The sequence below is a fragment of the Ailuropoda melanoleuca genome, chromosome 5 (genome assembly GCF_002007445.2).
Source record: "Ailuropoda melanoleuca isolate Jingjing chromosome 5, ASM200744v2, whole genome shotgun sequence".
Taxonomy (NCBI): Eukaryota; Metazoa; Chordata; class Mammalia; order Carnivora; family Ursidae; genus Ailuropoda; species Ailuropoda melanoleuca.
Window position 1 is genome coordinate 123,084,479 of NC_048222.1, and position 21,416 is coordinate 123,105,894.

The following is a 21,416-nucleotide window of genomic DNA, read 5'->3' on the forward strand; positions in this document are numbered from 1 at the left end:
GATCGGTAGGGGAAGAAAGGGATAAAGAAAAGGGGGGTAATCAGAAGGGGGAATGAAACATGAGAGACTATGGACTATGAGAAACAAACTGAAGACTTCAGAGGGGAGGGGGTGGGGGAATGGGATAGACTGGTGATGGGTAGTAAGGAGGGCACGTATTGCATGGTGCACTGGGTGTTATACGCAACTAATGAAGCATCAAACTTTACATCGGAATCCGGGGATGTACTGTATGGTGATTAACATAATATAATAAAAAAAATCATTCACTGCGATCAAGTGGAATTTATTTCTGGGTTGCCAGGATGGTTTAATCAATCAACATAATACATCACATCAACAAGAGGAAGGATAAGAGCCATTTGATCCTTTCAATAGATGCAGAAAAAGCACATAACAAAGGACAATAGCTACTCGTGATAAAAATCCTCAACAAAGTAGTTGTAGAGGGAACATACCTCAACACAATAAAGGCCATCTCTGAAAAACCCACAGCTAATATCATCCTCATTGGAGAAAAGCTGAGATCCTTACCCCTACAGTCAGGAACAAGAAAAAGTTGTCTACTCTCACCACTTTTATTCAACATAGTCCTGGAAGTCCTAACCACAGCAATCAGACAACAAAAAGAAATAAAAGGCATCCAAATCAGTAAGGAAGTAAAACTTTCACTATTTGCAGATGACATGATACTCTATAAAGAAAACCCAAAAAAACTCCACCAAAAAACTGTCAGAACTGATGAATGAATTCAGTGAAGTCGTAGATACAAAATCAACATACAGAAATCTATTGCATTTCTATATGCCAATAATGAAGCAGCAGAGAGGGAAAGTAAGGAATCAATCTCATTTACAATTGCACCAAAAACAATAAGATACCTAGGAATAAACCTAACCAAAGAAGTGGAAGACCTGTACTCTGATAACTATAAAACACTGATGAAAGAAATTGAAGATGACACAAAGGAAATGGAAAAATAGTCCATGCTCATGGCCTGGATAAACAAATATTGTTAAAATGTCTATACCACCCAAAGCAATCTACACATTTAATGTAATTCCTATCAAAATACTAATAGCATTTTTCACAGAGCTATAACAAGCAATCCTAAAATTTTTATGGAACCACAAAAGAACCCAAATAGCCAAAGCAACCTTGAAAAAGAGAAGCAAAGCTGGAGGCATCACAATTTCAGACTTCAAAATGTGTTACAAAGCTGTAGTGATCAAAGCAGTATGGTACTGGAACATAAACAAACACATAGATCAATGGAATAGATTAGAAAACCCAGAAATAAACCTACAACTATATGATCAAGTAACCTTCCTCAAAGTAGGAAAGAATATGGAAAAAGACAGTTTCTTCAATAAATGGTGCCAGGAAATTTGGACAGCCACAGGCAGAAGAATGAAACTGGACCACTTTCTTACAGCATACACAAAAATAAGTTCAAAATGGATAAAGGACCTAAATGTGAAACCATAAAAATCCTAGAGGAGAACATAGGCAATAACCTCTTTGACACTGGCCGTAGCAGCTTCTTTCTAGATAGGTCTCCTGAGGCAAGGGGAACAAAAGCAAAAATAAACTATTGGGATTTCATCAAAATGAAAAGCTTCTGCACTGCAAAGAAAACAATCAACAAAACTAAAAGGCAACCTACAGAATGGGAGAAGATATTTGCAAATGACATATCTGATAAAGGGTTAGTATCCAAAGCATATAAAGAACTTAAGCAACACCCAAAAAACAAATAATCCAATTAAAAAATGGACAGAAGACATGAACAGACATTTTTGCAAAGAAAACGTCCAGATGGCCAAGAGACATGAAAAGATGCTCAACATCACTCATCATCAGGGAAATGCAAATGAAAACTACAATGAGGTAACACCTCACACCTGTCAAAACCAACTACACAAGAAACAATAGGTATTGGTGAGGATGTAGAGCAAGGAGAAACCCTTGTGCACTGTTGGTGGGAATGCAAACTGGTGTGGTCACTCTGGAAAACAGTATGGAGTTTCCTCAAAAAGTTAAAAATAGAACTACCCTATAATCTAGCAATTGCACTACTAGGTATTAAACAAAGGATGTAAAAATATTAATTCAGGGGGATGCATATACCATAATTTTTATAGCAGCATTATCTACAATAGCCAAATTATGGAAACAGCCCAAGTGTCCATTGACTGATGACTGGATAAAGAAGTTGTGGTATATACACACAATGGAGTATTACTCAACCACAAAAAGGGATGAAATCTTGCCATTGGCAATGACATGGATGGAGCTAGAGAGTATTAGGCCAAGTGAAATAAGCCAGTCAGAGAAAGACAAATACCATATGATTTCACTCATATGTCAAACTTAAGAAACGAAATGAACAAGCAAAGGAGAAAAAAAAAAGAGAGAAGCAAACCAAGAAACAGACTTTTAACTGTGGAGAGCAAACTGATGGTTACAAGAGGGCAGATGGGTGGGGGATGGGTGAAATAGGTGATGGGAATTAAGGAGTGCACTTGTGATGAGCACCAGGTGTATGGAAGTGCTGAATCACTATACTGTACACCTGAAACTAATATTACACTGTATGTTAACTGGAATTTAAATAATAACAAAAAACTGAATGTATAAACCACCTAAACAGTGTAAAGTTGAGCTCCAATGAATGTGAAGGTGGGCCCTTATTCATAAATTCTCCAAGAAAAATTCTGCTCCCCCAACTCCCAGTTCAGACTAAAACAGATAAGTTGTTAAATTGGCTCTCTGTTCTAGTGGATGGATATTTTTCCAGTTCACTCTTTACCTATTCACTGGTGTTGCAACTCTTCAGTAGTTTTTCATTTTATTTTCTATCTCATTTTCAACCCGCTAACTCATATAGATCTACAGCATCATTTTCTGTCCCCACAGGGCCATTAAATTCCAGTTCTTGTGACAGAGATGAAACCAACCCACTCCCACTTCCCTAGGTAGCCACAGCAACCTTTGTCCTGGGGTTTTGTTTCCACATCATTTATCTCCCTTGGGATTTTCCAAATTTTCTTATGAACATTTAAATGAATGGTTATGTTTTATCTAGTATTTCCAGGTTTCTAAAAACTGAAGGCTGTTCTGGGTATATAATCCCTACTATCCAGAAAACGTATATAATCCCTACTATCCAGAAAACGAAGCTCTTTAAGCTGTTTTAATATAAGTCAATATTGGATATTATGTTTAATATTCAATTCAATGATAAAGAAGATAATTTTAGGATTACTAAAAATGAAACCAAAATCTGTCATGTATGATGCAGTGAGAAAACCTTATACTAATGTCACATTCAAAATGGTTTTAGCTCTTTCTTAGCTATTTTTAAAGCTCTTTTTTCGGAAGTCATTGATGAAGAATTTGGTTATTCTTCTAAAATTCTTCTAAATTCTTCTAAAGCTCTGCTACTTAACTCATGTAATTTATTAATGTATTTGAATTTATATTAATATAAATTATGATTAACTCATTTACTCAACTCATCTTACATTTTCTTGAACTGTATTGGAATGCTATGTGTCATGATCTGTAAGAATTCACACTGTCAGTTCAGTTATTTTGCCAAATTTTCCCAATATTCCCCCATACCTAGCCTATGCCACAGTAAAAACAAAAACAAAAAACCTGGAGAGCATTTTCCATCCATATGTGAAACATTTTTCTGCCTCTGAGCTTTTGCCATGTTTTAAACTACCCAGATGCTCTTATTCCCCACTCCTCAAGTCTAACTCTCAAACCTACACATCCTTCAAGGCCCTAATTGTAAGACTGTCATCTTCATGAAAGCACTCTTTATTGCCCCAAATTGATCTCCAGTCTTCTTTCTGCACAACTCTGTGGTCTTTATCACATTCCATCATGGTTTATTGCTTCATCGGCATTTTAAATTTTGTTTTAGCTTAGAAAATAAAAGTATCTTTTTTATTCTTATATTTCATGAAACACTTTGAGAATTTGTTGAAAGTCAATAAATAATGTTTCAAAATAAATAAAAGCTCCTTTGCAATTTAAATTGATTGCTTTACATTATTATAAAGGTGTCATTATTTTTTTAAATATAAACTCTGCAAAGGGAGATTTAAAAGTGTTACATGAAATAAATAATAAATAAACAAATAAATAAAAGTGTTACATGCTACATGAAAGTTGTGACAATACCCGGAATAAACCTCTCTGGATTCCTACAAAAAGGAAGGTTTAGACTAATGACTCCTAAGGCTTTTTCTATCTCTAATATGCTAATATTCTTCACCAACTTCATATACATTTTCATGCATATGAATAGCTTTTGTGTTGGCAGTGAGGCAGTCACCCAGTTAGAGCCAGGAATGCAAGTTCACCAAGGAACTGGGTCTTCTGGGAGCACAGCTAAGGTGGAGTGCAACTGGATGCTCCCCTCCCTCCACGCATGGAAGCTATGCAGGAGAAGCAATAAAAGACAAACAGAAAACGTTAGACACAGGAAGAGAAACTTTCCTCCTACATTGTCTCAACACTGCCCTCTATTGTCTTAGCTTAACACTATGCTTGCTGAAAATGAGAAATAAGATGCAGTAGAAGCAAATAGAACACTAAAACAGGAGGAGAAACTCTTTCCTCCTACAATGTCTCTCCACTGCCCTCTGTTTGTCTTGGCTTAACGCTACCCGTGTCGAAAATGAGGAAGGATTATAGGATCCATCCAGCTCCATCACCACAGACCAGGCAGTGAAGGATGGGTTCGAAGCTGAGTGGCAATGAATTGATGACTGGCAAAATAAGGAATACAAATTTCATTGCATACATGTTATCCTCAATTTAGGAGCAGATTTTCTAAAATGTAAAAGATAGATGTTCATATTATGATATGCAGAAAAAATAAATTTGGATTTTTTAAACAATAATATAATTCTTTCAAACAGCAAAGTACTAGTTAATAAACTACAATTTCAGTATATTAAATTGTAGTAGAGCAGCTCAGTGCATTATATGATTTCAAATTATTTTCTAATTTTGCAATTGGAGAATATAGTTCACCTTTCCAAATTTACTCCAGATTGATATCAAAGTCTATTTTTAATAAATATAATGAGCTACTCATTGGGGGAAAAAAGGCAGACTTGTGACTTAACAGAGCATCTAGTGGTTGGTATATTATAATACAATAAACATTTGACTCTAATCTCTAGGAGCTTATTTTAATAAGCAGAGATAGTATGATAGCACTAAACATACATTACATCAAATTACAGAATAAAGATCTGTTCTCCACTATGATTTTCTTAGATCTCACCATTTACTTATTTTTTAAAAATTTTCTATTATATTTAATAAATAGAAAAATGCCTTGTATAATTTACGCAGCATGTCCTAGTGGTGAAAAGAATGGGCTTTGAAAATAGACTGAGTAGGCTTGAATCCTGGCTCTCATACTCATGAAATTTTGGGCAAGATTAGCCACTCTCTTTCTCAGTTTTGTCATTTGTAAAATGGGGATAGAGTACCTGCCTCATAGGGGTTTTTGTGTGTATATTAAATGAGCTAATAAAGTGCATAATAAGTGTCAAATGAAAGTTCACTATTGTTTTTCCTGTTATCTATATCCTTGAGAACAAGAATCAGACACTCTTGATTGATTATGGTGACTGATCATGCTGATTATGTTAAGAAAAACAACTAATTTTCCCTAAAACTCTCTTATCACCCCATCAGAGAATTGAGGGATAAATCCAAAGTGAACTCTCTCTCCCCTTAGAATTCCAGGACCATTTAACTATTTCTTCAAAATGGGACCAAATATATTTTTGTACTTTTCCTAACACCTTGTCAGATAGTCATGATTGATTTATCCCTATCACTCAAGGTTGTGACCGATCAACACGAATCATATTATATGTTTACATTTATATATTTCTCACCCAACTGACAGTCAGAAAAAAATCTATTAAACCCTGGGATGAGAGTCCTTAAACTTCTGATTTTAAAACTTCTTAAATATCCTGTTTTAAGCCATGGATAGCAATAATAAAGAAGTTATTCATATAAGGTTACTTTAGAAAATATTCGGGTACTAAGAATGTGCTATTGAGCAGGACATACACATAATGAGTAGAACGTGGTAGAACATTTTTTCCTGCCAGTCTTAATACAATCATGCATCCAGTAGTTCAATTCATAATCATTTAATAAAGTGAACATTTGTAGTCTTAAATATTAAGAAAGAAACAGGCTATTAAAAGTTAAAACCCTAGTTGCATTTAGCTATGTTTAAAAAAAATCCCAGAAATATTGTAATGAGGACTAGGTTTAGGAGCAAGCATTGTGCAAGTTAATGTAAGTAATGAACCTTTCATGTGAAATGATGTAGTGTCACAACTCATTTGCATCCCACTTAAAGTGTAATTAAGTTTCTCTGACAGCATGGATTATGGCTGAAAGAACAGACCTGGCTGCTAAATTAATCCACAGTCCCTCAGTTAATAACACTCAGCAAAGAAAACTTTACACACTCTTTCATTTAAAGTTCCCAAACTCCCATTTACTCTAGTATATGACAAGGCAGCCCTACAGAGAAACCTCTGCATGAAATTGATGGCCTCTCGCCAGACAGATTTCATCATCAAAATACCTGAAAACTGGACTTTGATGAATCAGAACATAAGAATATGCTGTTTTTAACTGAGGGCTTCAGAGGGGAGGGGGGTGGGGGAATGGGATAGGCTGGTGATGGGTGGTAGGGAGGGCACATATTGCACAGTGCACTGGGTGTTATACGCAACTAATGAATCATCGAACTTTACATCAAAAACCAGGGATGTACTGTATGGTGACTAACATAATATAATAAAAAAATATTGGAAAAAAAAAAGAATATGCTGTTTTCATTCCAACTAGGAACACTGGTAGTCTGGAGGGGATGATATCACATTTAAATTTCACTGCACCACTTATTTAAATTATAGTCTGTTTTCAAACTTACATCTGAAGTGTTGGTAATTTTAAGATTTATAACAGAACTGGCTTACCATAAGTGCTCAGAAATAACGGTTTATTTATTTTTTTATTCATTCTTCCAGGACTTGAATAGTTCATATAGGTTTCCAAGTCAAGTTGTTATTCAATAAATTCTCTTGAGGTTTTTGTTTGTTAGTTTGCCATTGTCACTGCTTATTCATTTTGTTAAGAATACTCAGTTTTGCAGTCTCCAGAACTGATTATGATGTTGCCACAAGATTAGAACTACACTGTGTTATTTAGGACACATTTTAAGTAAAGAAGAATTTGATTTATAAATAATCTAAACTGTTTTCAGAGAGGCAGACAAGAGGACAAATTTCTCAGAATCAGATTGCATTTCTTTCCAGGGCAATATAAGAATTTTGCCCAACAGTTATGAATGGCTACCGTTTGGTGCTATTACCCTGTTTTTATCTTTTTGGCCACCCTAATTCAAGGCTAATGTCAAAAGAAATACTCTATCTTTAAATTAATAGCCTCAAAAATCAACTAATGTTGCCACCATAAATGAACTGGTTCCTCAGAAAGTCAGTTAAAATTTTGGTAGCTGAAAAAAGAAGACTAGATGTATCTTTAACATACAAGACTTTTCTGAATCCTACAAGTGCCCAATGATATAATCATATAATGCCTAGAGGACTTACTCCAGTACCCTAAACCAATATTGTTCAGGGTCTCTCAGGTTAAGTGAGCATTCATTCTAACAGGCAACCTGCATGCCATCCCTACCAAGAAAATTGCTATATTTAATAATTAGATGATATGTTAAACTGTAATATTGAGAACAAGCTATATTATTCACCTCTACGTAGTTGCACAGTACTGACATGTCCCTAGGGCAAAATTTGCAGCAGCTCATTTTTCTACACCAGGTCTCAGCACTATGCAATATATCACTGGCATTTTAACAGAAACATTGCATTCTTTTTTCTGATTTTCCAAAGATCTATTTCAGGGAAGAGAAAACTTGTCAGAAAGGATGAATTGGTAGGGAAGAAGACTCAACAATTATTTTCTCTTACCGTTTATTAAAAAGAATCATTACATAGTAAAACATAAAGAGTAAAGGTCGTGTTCAATTAAATGATTTATTTTGGGCATGTTGTTGGAACATTTACAGTGGTACCAGACAAAGATTTTACTTCAACTATCAACTGAAGCCAAAATGTGGTTTGTGGAGTTCTATTTGTTAAGTGCTTTTCTTTATGAGTTATAACCTGTGTTGTCAGAAGGATCACAGCAAAGCTCCCTCCACAACTTTGAGTCTGGATGCCCCCAGTTGTCTCCCATAATCCACTTCAGATTGAAAGGTTTAAAATACTCAAGGTAATGGCTTCAGGTCACATTGAAATAAAAAATTCAAATTTGAAGTATTCAATACACAACCATGTTTTTATTTATTCATTAAAACCAAGAAAAACATATGTGTTTAGAAACTGTGTATTGTTACATTATTTTTAAATTATATTTATATTAGCATTATGTGTCACATATTTTTTGCATACATATGCAATCTTTCTTATGTGTAAGTATACAGACCTTGTTACAATATTCATTGAAGAGTGAGAAACTGTTCTTTCTATGCTAATGATAGATTGACAGATAGGTAATGTCATATATATATTCTTAATTCAAATAACACCTTAAAGAGTATCAGCAGGTTGTTGAATTCATATTTTAAGATATGTCAAGATGGTCCAAATCTAAGGTTCACCATGTAAAAATAAAGGTAACCTGTCATGTCCTATTGATAATTTCTGTGAGTCCCTGATTACTACAAAATACACAGACTCAATTCACACAGAGTACTGTAAACTAAATACTTTCATTCATGCAATAGTCTTATAAGATGAGCTTTAACTATAGATTGTCAAAGCGCACAAGTTTTTATTACCAGCAGCATGTTACTACTACTATTCTTTTTTTATATGATAATTATTCACAGATAAGGGCATACAAATGTGGAATATTGATATAATTATTTTTTATTTAAATTCAATTAGTCAACACATAGTAAATCATTAGTTTCTGATGTAGTGTTCAATGATTCATCAGTTATGTATAACACCCAGTGCTCATCACATCACCTGCCCTCCTTAATGCCCATCATCCAGTTATCCCAACCCCCCAACCATCTCCCCTTCTGAAACCCTCAGTTTTTTCCCAGAGTTAAGAGTCTCTCATGGTTTGTCTCCCTCTCTGATTTCTTTCCATTTAGTTTTCCTCCCTTCCCTTATGATCTTCTGTGCTATTTCTTATATTCCACATATGTATGAAACCATATAATTGCCTTTCTCAGATTGACTTATTTCACTTACCATAATACCCTTCAGTTCCATCACGTTGATATAAATGGTAGGTATTCATCCCTTCTGATGGCTGAGTAATATTCCATTGTATATATGAACCACATCTTCTTTATCCATTCATCTGTTGAAGGACATCTCGGCTCCTTCCACAGTTTGGCTTTTATCCATTCATCTGTTGAAGGACATCTCGGCTCCTTCCACAGTTTGGCTTTGTTTCACTACATCTGTATCTTTTGGGTAAATACCCAGTAGTGCAATTGCTAGGTCAATTGCTAGGTCAATTGCTCTATTTTTAACTTTTTGAGGACCTCCATACTGTTTTCCACAGTGGATGTACCAGCTTGCATTCTCATCAACAGTGTACGAGTGTTCCCCTTTCTCCATGTCCTCGCCAACATTTGTTGTTTCATCTTTGGAGAAATGTCTGTTCATGTCTTCTGCTCATTTCTTGATTGGATTATTTGTTTTTTGGGTGTGGAGTTTGATAAGTTCTTTATAGATCTTGGATACCAGCCCTTTATCTGATGTGTCATTTTGCACATATCTTCTCCCATTTTGTAGGTTGATTTTGTTGACTGTTTCCTTTGCTGTGCAGAAGATTTCTACCTTGATGAAGTCCCAATAGTTCATTTTTGCTTTTGTTTTTTGAGAGAGACTTGTATTGCAATGTACTTCCCTCTTAGGACCACCTTTGCTGTGTCCAAAAGGTTTTGAACAGATGTGTTTTCATTCTCATTAGTTTCCATGAATTTTTAAAAATCTTTAATTTCCTGGTTGACCCATTCATTCTTTAGCAGGATGCTCTTTAATCTCCAAGGGCTTGAGTTCCTTCCAAATTTCCTCTTGTGATTGAGTTCAAGTTTCAAAACATTGTGGTCTGAAAATATGCAGGGAATAATCTCAATCTTTTGGTATTGGTTGAGACCTGAATTGTGACCCAGGATGTAATCTATTCTGGAGAAAGTTCCATGTGCACTCAAGAAGAATGAGTACTCTTCTTTTAGGACAGAATGTTCTGTATATATCTGTGAAGTCCATCTGGTCCAGTGTGTCATTCAAAGCACTTGTTTCTTTGTTGATCTTCGCTTAGATGATCTGTCCATCGCTGTGATTGGGGTGTTAACCTCCCCTACTGTTAATGTATTATTATCAATGTGTTTCTTTACTTTGGTTATTAATTGGTTTATATAATTGGCTGCTCCCATGTTGGGGGCATAAATATGTACTATTGTTACATCTTCTTGTTGGATAGACCCTTTAAGTATGATATAGTGTCCCTCTTCATCTCTTACTACAGTCTTTGGTTTAAAGTCTAATTTGTGTCATATAAGGATTGCTACCCCAGCTTTCTTTGGAGGTCCATTAGCATGGTAAACAGTTCTCCACCCCCTCACTTTCAGTCTGGAGGTGTCTTTAGGTTTTAAATGAGTCTTTTTTAGACAGCATATGGATGGGTCTTGCTTTTTTATCCAATCTGATACCCTGTGTCTTTTGATTGGGACATTTAGCCTATTTACATTCAGAGTAACTATTGAAAGATATGAACTTGGTGCCATCGTATTGCCTATAAAGTCCCTGTTTCTGTAGATTGTCTCTGTTCCCTTCTGGTCTATGTTACTCTTGGACTCTCTGATTGCTTACAGGATCCCCCTTAATATTTCTTGCAGGGCTGGCTTGGTAGTCACATATTCTTTCAGTTTCTATCTGTCCTAGAAGCTGTTTATCCCTCCTTCCTTTCTCAATGACAGTCTTGCTGGATAAAGTATTCTTGGCTGAATGTTCTTCTCATTTAGTACATTTAATATATCATTCCAGCTTATTCTGGCCTGCCAGGTTTCTGTGGTTAGGTCTGATGTTAATCTGATGCTCCTCCCTCTGTAAGTGAGGAGCCCTTGTCTCAAGCTGCTATCAGGATTCTCTCTTTTTCTCTAAAATTTGCAAGCTTCACTATTATATTTTGGGGTGTTGATCTACTTTTATTGATTTTGGGAGGGGTCCTCTCTTTTTCTTGGACATGAATGCTTGTTTCCTTCCCCAGATTAGGGAATTTCTCAGCTATGATTTGCTCTAATATACTTTATGGCCCTCTCTCTCTCTCTCTTCCTCCTCAGGCACACCAATAATTCTGACATTGGTTCATTTCAGGGTATCATTAATATCTTGAAGACTTTCTTCATGGGCTCTGGGTTGTTTTTCTCTTTTCCTCGACTTCCTTCCTTTCCATCAGCCTGTTTTCTAGATCACTTACTCTCTCTTCTGCTTCATTCACCCTAGCTATTAGAGCATCCAATTTAGACTGCATCTCAGTTATAGCATTTTTAAGTTTGGCCTGATTAGACTTATTTCTGCACTTAGAGATTCTCTACTATATTTTATGCTTTTTTCAAGCCCAGCTATTAACTGTATAATTGCTATCCCGAATTCCATCTCCGACATCTTCCTTATATCCATATCAATTAGATCTGTGGCAGTGAACATTACCTTTGGTTCTTTCTTTTATTGTGAATTCCTCCTTTTAGTCATTTTGCCCAGAGAAGAATGGGTGAGCAAGTGAGCAGAATCCAAAATAGCAACTATGACCCAAGCAAAATACACACCAGACAAATCCGAAGTAGTCAAAAACCAAAACAGGAAAGCAAACAAGAACAAAGGAAAATAGAACAAAAAGAAAAAGAGGGGGGAAAAGGCGGGGGGGGGGAAGGGGAGAGAGACTATAATCTCACAGTGTGGACAAAGCAAGGTGATCCACTTGTTCCTGAGTTTATTCTGGTCTGTGTGTTAGAAGACACTAAATACCAAAATTGCAAAGAAAGCAAAACTTATCTGTATATAAAAATAAAATTAAATAGAGGGGGAAAAAGGACAAAAATGAAGCATATGTCTATAAAATATAGTTGTAAAAAATAAAAGTTAAAAAGAGACTTAAGGGACTCCTGGGTGCTCAGTAGGTTGAGCATCTGCCTTCAGCTCAGGTCTTGATCCCAGGGTCCTGGGATCAAGTCCCATGTCTGGCTCCTTATTCAATGGGAAGCCCGCTTCTCCCTCTACCTGCCACTCCCCCTGCTTGTGTGCTCTCTCTCTCTGACAAACGAATACATAAAATCTTTTTAAAGATTCAAAAAATTTAAAAATAAAAAATAAATTAAAAAAATAAAAAGCAACTTAAAAACGGTTAAATAAGAGACTAGTTGAAATGGGAAAAAAGAAAAAAAAAAGAAATGGAAAATTTTAGACTGAAAGATAAACAAATCATGAGAAAAAACCTTGAGCTCAATATACTATTTTCCCCTGATGCTGGAGTTTTACAACCTTATGGGATCCATAAACTAGTTGTCCACCTATTCTTTCAGTCAGTCTTCTGGGGGAGGGGCCTGCTGTGCTGCTTCGCAGGTGTCTTTGCCCAGTGGAATTGCACCGCCCCTTGCCAGGGGGCCGGGCTCAGTGTAAGCTCATCCTCTATGTGGCTTTTGTTCCCTGGAGGCTTTCCACACCTCTTTAGAGGATCGCAATAAAAATGGCCCTGCCCCGATCTCCAGCCCCAGAGCCGAAAGTTCATGCTCCGCCCCCCCAAAAAACAGTCTTCACTTTCATGCGTGCGAAATTCCTCAGACTCCCGTGATATGTGCCCTCTACAATCCTCCCGGGGGTATGCCGAGGGTCTGGCATCACTGCCCTTTGTTTGCGCTGGAGCTGAGGGCAGTCACAGGCTTGTGCGCATACCCACTCTGCTGCTCCCAGGGGGACTACTGAGTGTCACCCTCCTGTCCTTTCTGGGGCCACCACCCTGAGAGCTGTTGCCCAGTCGTGGGTGCACCCATTTCACCCCTCCTGAGGGATGGCAGATGGCCTGTGTGTTCCTGTCCTTTTCAGTGTGTTCAGGTGGAGAGCAGTCACCTAACCGGCGCAGCCCTTGGTTTACGGTGACTCAACCTAAGGGCCTTCTCCTGGGCTCATTGACCTTAAGTAGTTTCCCTGCTCCACTGCTTGGACACTCTACCAACTCAGGCACCCCCAATCCTTCTGTGACTCCTGCAATCCCGAGACCACACTGACCCATCTAGAATTCTGTCCTTTTCATCTGAGCCCCTTTCAGACAGGGATGTCTCTCACTGGAGCAGATTTCTAAGTATTCAGATTTTGCCCTCCAGGGCCATATCACTTTCCAGTAGCCAGTTTATGGAGGTTCCCTCCCTCCTCCATTTATCTTCTGACATCTCCCCACAGATTCATGTCTCCACAACTCCTACCTTGCAAAAAAGCAGTCACTTTTCTACTTGTAGAGTTCCAGATATATTTGCTTACATATCAGACTGAATTCATGGGTGTCCTGAATGGTTTGATAGATATCCAGCTGAATTCAAAGGAGCAGATGAAACAAGTTTCCCTACTCTTCTGCCTTCTTGCCTCACTAATACTATTCTTTTTTTTTTTTTTTTTAAAGATTTTATTTATTTATTTGACAGAGATAGAGACAGCCAGCGAGAGAGGGAACACAAGCAGGGGGAGTGGGAGAGGAAGAAGCAGGCTCACAGCAGAAGAACCTGATGTGGGGCTCGATCCCATAACGCCGGGATCACGCCCTGAGTCGAAGGCAGATGCTCAACCGCTGTGCCACCCAGGCGCCCCCACTAATACTATTCTTAAAAGCAAATAGAAATCATGCAGTCTTGTATAGTGCCTAGCACAGCCTGGAGGAAATTGATCCATACTGACTGCTATATAGATTCATTTCAAATTAGGTGGGAATTTATAGATTTATAAATAATAGAGTTTTTAAAGTATAAAAGTATAAAACATAATTCAAACAAATATACTGAAAATAATTCACCTGTGCTATAAAGAATACAAAACCTATATGTATATATAATGTATACATACTTATATATTTATAATTTTATAGACTTTTTAAACTTAAGGCACTGTGAAAAAAATATGAATGTTTAACGTATCTTCCAAAAAACTGTACAGTATCTGAAATGAGCAGGTTATCAAACCAAAACCTCAAATGTTCATAAAATGTAATACATAGGGAATACTTGCAAAAAGTAAACTATATTTGGATTTTTTGAGTTATAAAAGTTGAGAAAATAATATAAATATCCAAGAAAGACCACATGGTAGATTTAATTCTACATTTTAAAAAGCTTAACTAATTTACAATTGTTCCTTGGCATTTCTCACTTTCTATTAGCTCATATAGTACATACAGAAAATGTTTTAGAAGAAATTTGGTAAAAATCTCATTTATGAACACAGCCTCTTATTCTCATTACCAGAAACACAACAAAGATCTTTCTTGGATATTAAAAAACAAACAAACAAACAATAAAACACAAAAAACTTAAGGAGTTGTTAAAACTCTTATCTCCCTCTCACAACCCATTATAGCTAAAAGCCAAAAGGAAATACGTAATTAAATTATTGTTGCCTACTCATAAATTAGGCCCCTGTTAGTCCTCAACTTCTTCATATAGTATCGAATAAACAACTTCGTAAATTTGTCTAATCCCCAATCCATGAATTGTATATGAATTCTTTTTATCAATATCAGGTGGCAAATATTCCCAATGAAGAAATGCAATCCCATTCTACTGGTCCCAGGTAATGTTGACTTTAAATGTAAGCTCAGCATTTTTTTTTTCATAGTTAGGAGATACGATCAAAATGGTATAATTTTAAGTTGGCAAATTTATTGTGTAAACAAATAAAACCAAGGTTTAAACTAAACAAAAATTACATAATTGGTTTATAAGGCAAGTTGTCAGTCATGGTTCCTAGGCTGAAAATCTATTAGTAATGCCATTTGTAGCTTTATTATTTATGAAAAGTTAAAAGTATTTATAGACTGCTATAAAACACAAAAAATGTCAGATTCAGCTTGTGCAAATGGCTACTTTTTAAAAGGCGTAATGATACTACTGTGCTAAGCATTGGTTCTTAAGGCTTGTAGCTCTAAGGAAAGCAACTAAAGCTGCTGTTTGCTCATTAGCCCAAACTTTATTGTAGTTGTTAATGTCTGTGTTGATTCCCAGCAGGCAAACCCAGACTCTAGAGACCTGTTAAGCAGCCACCTTAGCTCAAGGAACCCGACCTTTCTTATATGCCGCTACCTGCTTGAGTTAGTCATTTTAATCTTTCTCATGATTTCAGAAGCTGATCATATTTATTATATTGGTCTTTTTCATTCAATCACCAACAATTGTTTTCTTATTTTATCATTTGTTTATATTTTGCTAAATTTTTTTGCTGATATCAATGTCTACCTTTTTAAACTGTTGATCTCCTTATTAATGCTTATTAACTATAATCTTCTAACTGGGATAAGGCATAAAAGGGATAGGTTTTGGAAATCATCCATGTGCCAAACAGAGAATATTGGATTCCTTCCCTATTCAGACTGTCTCCCCATAGACTTTCTTCCCCTGTTCCCAAAGCATATCCTGTCAACCCTAATGAAGAATCTAATATTAACTGAAGTCAACCAGAATCATTGACAATCCCATTCTAAGAATTACCCACTTGGAAAACTGTGGTGATCAAAAGCCAAATTACCTTCTTTGCTCTTCCAACTGCAGTCCCTCAGAGATCAAGACAACTTAACTGTTAAAAACTGTTCAAGAAACTAATATAACAATGTTATACACAGAACAGTGGAGCACTTCTATGAAAAGACCCATAAACTAAAATCTATGGCCTCTGATAAACACAGCCCATTGATTATAGTCATTTGCCCTAGCCATCTATTCTGCATCCAAAGAAGAAAACATGTGAGGAATTTCATCTAGAGAAGCTCTGGAGCTCACTCTGGTGTAACTCCATAAAGCTTCCAAAAATTGTCTCCCTCCTAGAATTTTTTTAAGAGAACTTTCTAAATAAAGGGTCTATCATCAAATAATTTGAATTCCTATATTATCCTGCTGCCAGGAGAAACTTGAATAACTTGCTTGATCTCCTTTCAAAACAGGAATTCATAAGAGCTCTTCATTATGGATAGAACTTGGGTTTTTTGGGCTAGAATTTATTGACTTGTTTTAAGATGGTAAGTGTATCATAAGAGCCAAGCACTAATTGTTTGTGATATTATTTTTCCAAAAGCAGTTTTTACAAAAGGGTATTTTTATAAAGCTCTGAGACTATCAAGCTCTAACAAGTGTTAAGATCTAAATATAATACCATTATTCTTCTCATTTCACTTGCTTCTGTAACAAGAAACTTACATTAATTCCTGACTTTATCAAGCTCTGGACTGTCATTCAAGAAGAATTTATTAAGTGCTTACCATGCAGTAGACATTTTTCAAACTGGGCAAAAGTAATCAACAAAACAAAGTCCTTGTCCTCACGGATCTTATATTCTAGCTACATTCATAGAAGAGACTCTTGAGTATTAGCACACACCTAAGACAAGCATCTTAAATTCCTTTTCCCATCTACCAAGAGAACAGGATGCCATTTTTTATTTGCTAAAAGCACTGCAGAAAAACTGATTAATGTTCAGAACTCAGATTATAGCTGTAAATCATTATCCACTTGAATAAGCTTTTTATTCATCATAAGCTATTTCCTTCTGCCTGAGAAGAATATAATTTTAAGAGGTCAAAGATGATGTCTACCTTGTACACTAGCATGGCCCCATTGTCTAGCAAACTTAACATTTTTGAATGACTAATGAGCAACAGGCGAAATAAAGAATGAGTAAATGAGTATCACTGAAGTACCTATTCATAGGCAACCCTTTAAATGTGGTGGATTTAATACACTTAATTGTTCACAGTATCATCCTTCTTGCTTCCCAAAGTGACTCCATCAAATGACCTTCCTGTTATATTAGGCAGCAGGCAAAATCCTAAGAAAAATTGTAAGTGTACTAGTCATAGATTTAAGTAACTGTTTCTGTGCTCCTCACCCCACCTCTTCCTCTACCTCCCAACACTTGTATATTCTGCTGCTGAATTATTTATATTTTTCTCTGAGTGGTGAGGTAAAAAATTCCATCTAGTAGCTACAGGAAGGAACCAATGTGCCATTTATGTATTATCATAAAAGGGAGCTCCCTTGTTTCACAAGGCATGCTGCCTGCCTTCTCAAACTCTACTCCAGTTTTTCCTACTGAATTACACAATGGTTTAATTTTTTCCAAGTAAAAATTAAGCATGGTCCAGAAGGCATGTTAAAATCAGGCCCTCAAAAATATTTCAATATCTTCTAAGGTTATGATGAGTAATTCTATAATTTCAAATAAGTGCTTATTTAAGCACAATTGCTTTTTTGAGAAAAGCTTTAGCTGTAACTGAGGCATCTGTACACTGTTTCCTTTTATGTAGGTTGGATTTTCATTCCAACAAAAACATAAGTCAAGCTCTTCAATGATCCCCTGGAAAATCATTTTGATCATCAATTTGGCTGATTAAGATCACAATAGTCTTCTATCAATCAGCCACATATAATAGAAGGTGTCATCATAGTGTGTTTACTACTGCTTTCCACTGTGAATTTTCAGCCACATGGTTCTTATTACATACCCAGCTCAGATCAATTATATCCAAAAGAAATTGACTAAAGTGATCATTCCAAAATATTTTATAACGATAAACTCATCCAAGTTACTTATGAAAACACAAATTCCTGGAGATAGGGAGAAGATGGTAGCGGAGTCGGAGGACCTTCAGCTCACCCAGACCCACAAATACAACTAGATGACTTTCATATCATCCTAAATACCCCAGAAATCCATCTGAAGACTGGCAGAACAAAATCCACGACTAAAGGTAGAGAAGAGACCACATTGAAGAAGGTAGGAAGTGCAGAGACACAGATTTGGAGAGAAATGGATTGTGGCTGCAGTGGTAGGGAGGATGCTGTGGAAACAGAGAAAGGCCAGAGACAGACTAGCACACAGTTGAGTGCATGGGGAAAACGAATCCCCAAAGCAATTAGCTTGACAAGCAAGAGGATCCAAATTTCATGAGTTCTTGCAACCAGTGGGATTTAAAGACTGGAATTTTAAAGGCCAGCATGCTTGGCTCCGGGAGAGCCCAGAGGACATTGGAGAGAAGGCAGGGCAAATAGCCCATGGACATACAGTGTGGAAACAACAATCTGAAGAGCACGTGGAGCAGAGTGGAGAGATTAGTTGCTCAACTTGGAGCATGTCCCAGAGAGGCAGCATTCACAAAAAGAGACCCCCCTCAGGGAAGAAAAGAACTGCCAGGCTCAATTTCCCTTCCCCCACCCCTCATCATAAGTATAGGACCACCTGTGGAAACCAGCAGAGTGCCCACACTTGCTCGCTTACACCAGGCCCCAAACCTCTGTGCTCTGGTGGAACCACCCTTCCCAGTCATACTTGCCTCACTCTCAGCATGGTGGGACCCCTTCTCAAGAAGTCCAGCCCAAATCCTGCCAACACTTCATCTCCCCACCTGGTAGTTTTGCAAGGCCTCAGTCCCAGTGGCAGTAGTGACAGGTTTCATTTCACAGGCAGACCTGAGTGCCACATTCAAGCCAGGGACCAAATACTAACCACAACAGGAAAAGAGAACCTCTGCATATGAATGGTCTGAAGGATAAAGCAGCCAGGACACAAGAGCAGAGCAAACACAGCACACACTAAAGACAATCCCAGAAGTGTCAGCCCCTGGGGAATAAGCAACACTACAATACAGGCCACTACAAGACCTCTTCATCATAAAGTCATTATCCTCAAGAACAAGGGATGTAGCTGAGTTTCCTAACAGAGAAAACAGGCACAGAGACTTAGACAAAATGAGAAGATAGAAGAATTTGTCCCAAATGAAAGAACAGGACAAGACCACAGCTGGAGATCTAAGCAAAGCAGATATGAGTAACATGTCTGATGGAGAATTTAAAGCAATGATCATAAGGATACTCATTGGACTTGAGAAAAGAATGGAGGACATTAATGAGACTATTAACACAGAGGTAAGGATTAACATAGCAGAGATAAAGAGCTCAATGAACAAAAGGAGGAACATGCTTGATGGAATGAACAGCAGGCTGGAAAAAGCAAAGGAATGAATTAATGACCTAGAAGACAGAGTAATGGAAAGTAATCAAGCTGGGAAAAAAAAGAGAGAAAAAGAATTATGTACAATGACTTAGGGAATTCAGTGACTCCATCAAATGTAATAATATTTGTATTTTAGGAGTCCCAGAAGAAGAAGAGAAAGAAAAGGGGGGAGAGAATTTATCTGAAGAAATAATTCCTGAAAACTTCCCTAATCTGGGGAAGGAAAAAGATATCCAGATCCAGGAGGCACAGAGAACCTCCAACAAAATCAACAAAAGCAGGTCCACACCAAGACATATTGTGATTAAAATAGTAAAATATAGTGATACTGAAAAAATGTTGAAAGCAACAAGACAAAAGAAGACAGTTACATACAAAGGATAGCCCATAAGTCAGAAGATTTTTCAGTGGAAACTTTCCAAAACAGAAAGAAGTAGCTTAATGGGAAAAACCTGCAGCCAAGAATACTCTATCCAGCAAGACTCATTCAGAATAGAAGGACAGATAAAGAGTTTCCAAGACAAACAAAAACAAAAGGAATTCATGACCACTAAACCAGCCCTGCAAGAAATATTAAAGGGGACTCTTTGAGTTGAAAAGAGAGACCAAAAATAACAATGTGAAGGCAGAAAACACAAAAGTAATAGAAATGAATATTTCTTAAAAAATCAGTCAAGGAGGGACACCTGGGTGGCTCAGTCAGTTAAGGTTCTGCCTTCAGCTCAAGTCATGATCTTGGAGTCCTGGGATCGCATCCCACATCAGCCTCCTTGCTTGATGGGGAGTCTGCTTCCTCCTCTGCCTGCTGTGCCTGCAGCTCTCTCTGCTTGTGCTCTTTCTCTCTCTGATAAATAAATAAATAAAATCTTTTTTTAAAAAAATCAGTAAAGGACCTCACAAAATAAAAGGACATAAAATATAATACCATATACCTAAAACTTGGGGAGGAGAAAAGTAAGAAATAGGTTCAACTTAAATGACCTTCAACTTAATATAGACTGCTATATGTAGATCTTATATATAAACCTAATGGTAAACATATACCAAAAAATGCTAATAAAATGGAAAGAATAAAGAGAAATAAATCTAAATATATCACTAAAGAAAACCAGAAAACCATGAAAGAGAGAAAAACAAGAAAGGATCAGAGAAAATCTTCAGAAACAACCAAAACAACAAGTAATAAATTGGCAATAAATACATATCTATCAATAACTACCTTGAATGTAAGTGGATTAAACACAGCAATCAAAAGACATAGGATAACAGGATGGATAAAAACAAGACACATCTATATGTCACCTACAAGAGACTCATTTTAGACCTAAAATTGCCTGCAGATTGAAAGTGAGGGAATGGACAAATGTTTATCATGCAAATGGATATCAAAAGAAAGCCAGTGTAAGCAATACTTACATCAGACAAAATAGATTTTAAAACAAAGAGTGTAACAACAGACAAAGTAGGACACTATAAAAACAAAGGGGACAATCCAACCAGAAGATATAACAATTGTAGGGGCGCCTGGGTGGCACAGCGGTTAAGCGTCTGCCTTCGGCTCAGGGCGTGATCTCGGCGTTATGGGATCGAGCCACATCAGGCTCTTTGGCTATGAGCCTGCTTCTTCCTCTCCCACTCCCCCTGCTTGTGTTCCCTCTCTCGCTGGCTGTCTCTATCTCTGTCGAATAAATAAATAAAATCTTNAAAAAAAAAAAAAAAGAAGATATAACAATTGTAAATATTTATGCACCCAACATGGAAGCACCGAAATACATGAAACAGTTAATAACAAATATAAAGGAATTAACTGATTATAATACAATAATAGTAAGGGACTTAACACCCCACTTACATCCAGACAGAAAATCAACAAGGAAAAAATGGCTTTGAATGACACACTGAACCAGATGATTTTAACAGATATTTTCAGAACATCCCATCCTAAAACAGCAGAACGCATTCTTTTCAAGTACACATGGAACATTCTCCAGAATAGATCACATATTAGCCCACAAAACAGGACCCAACAAATACAAAAAGACC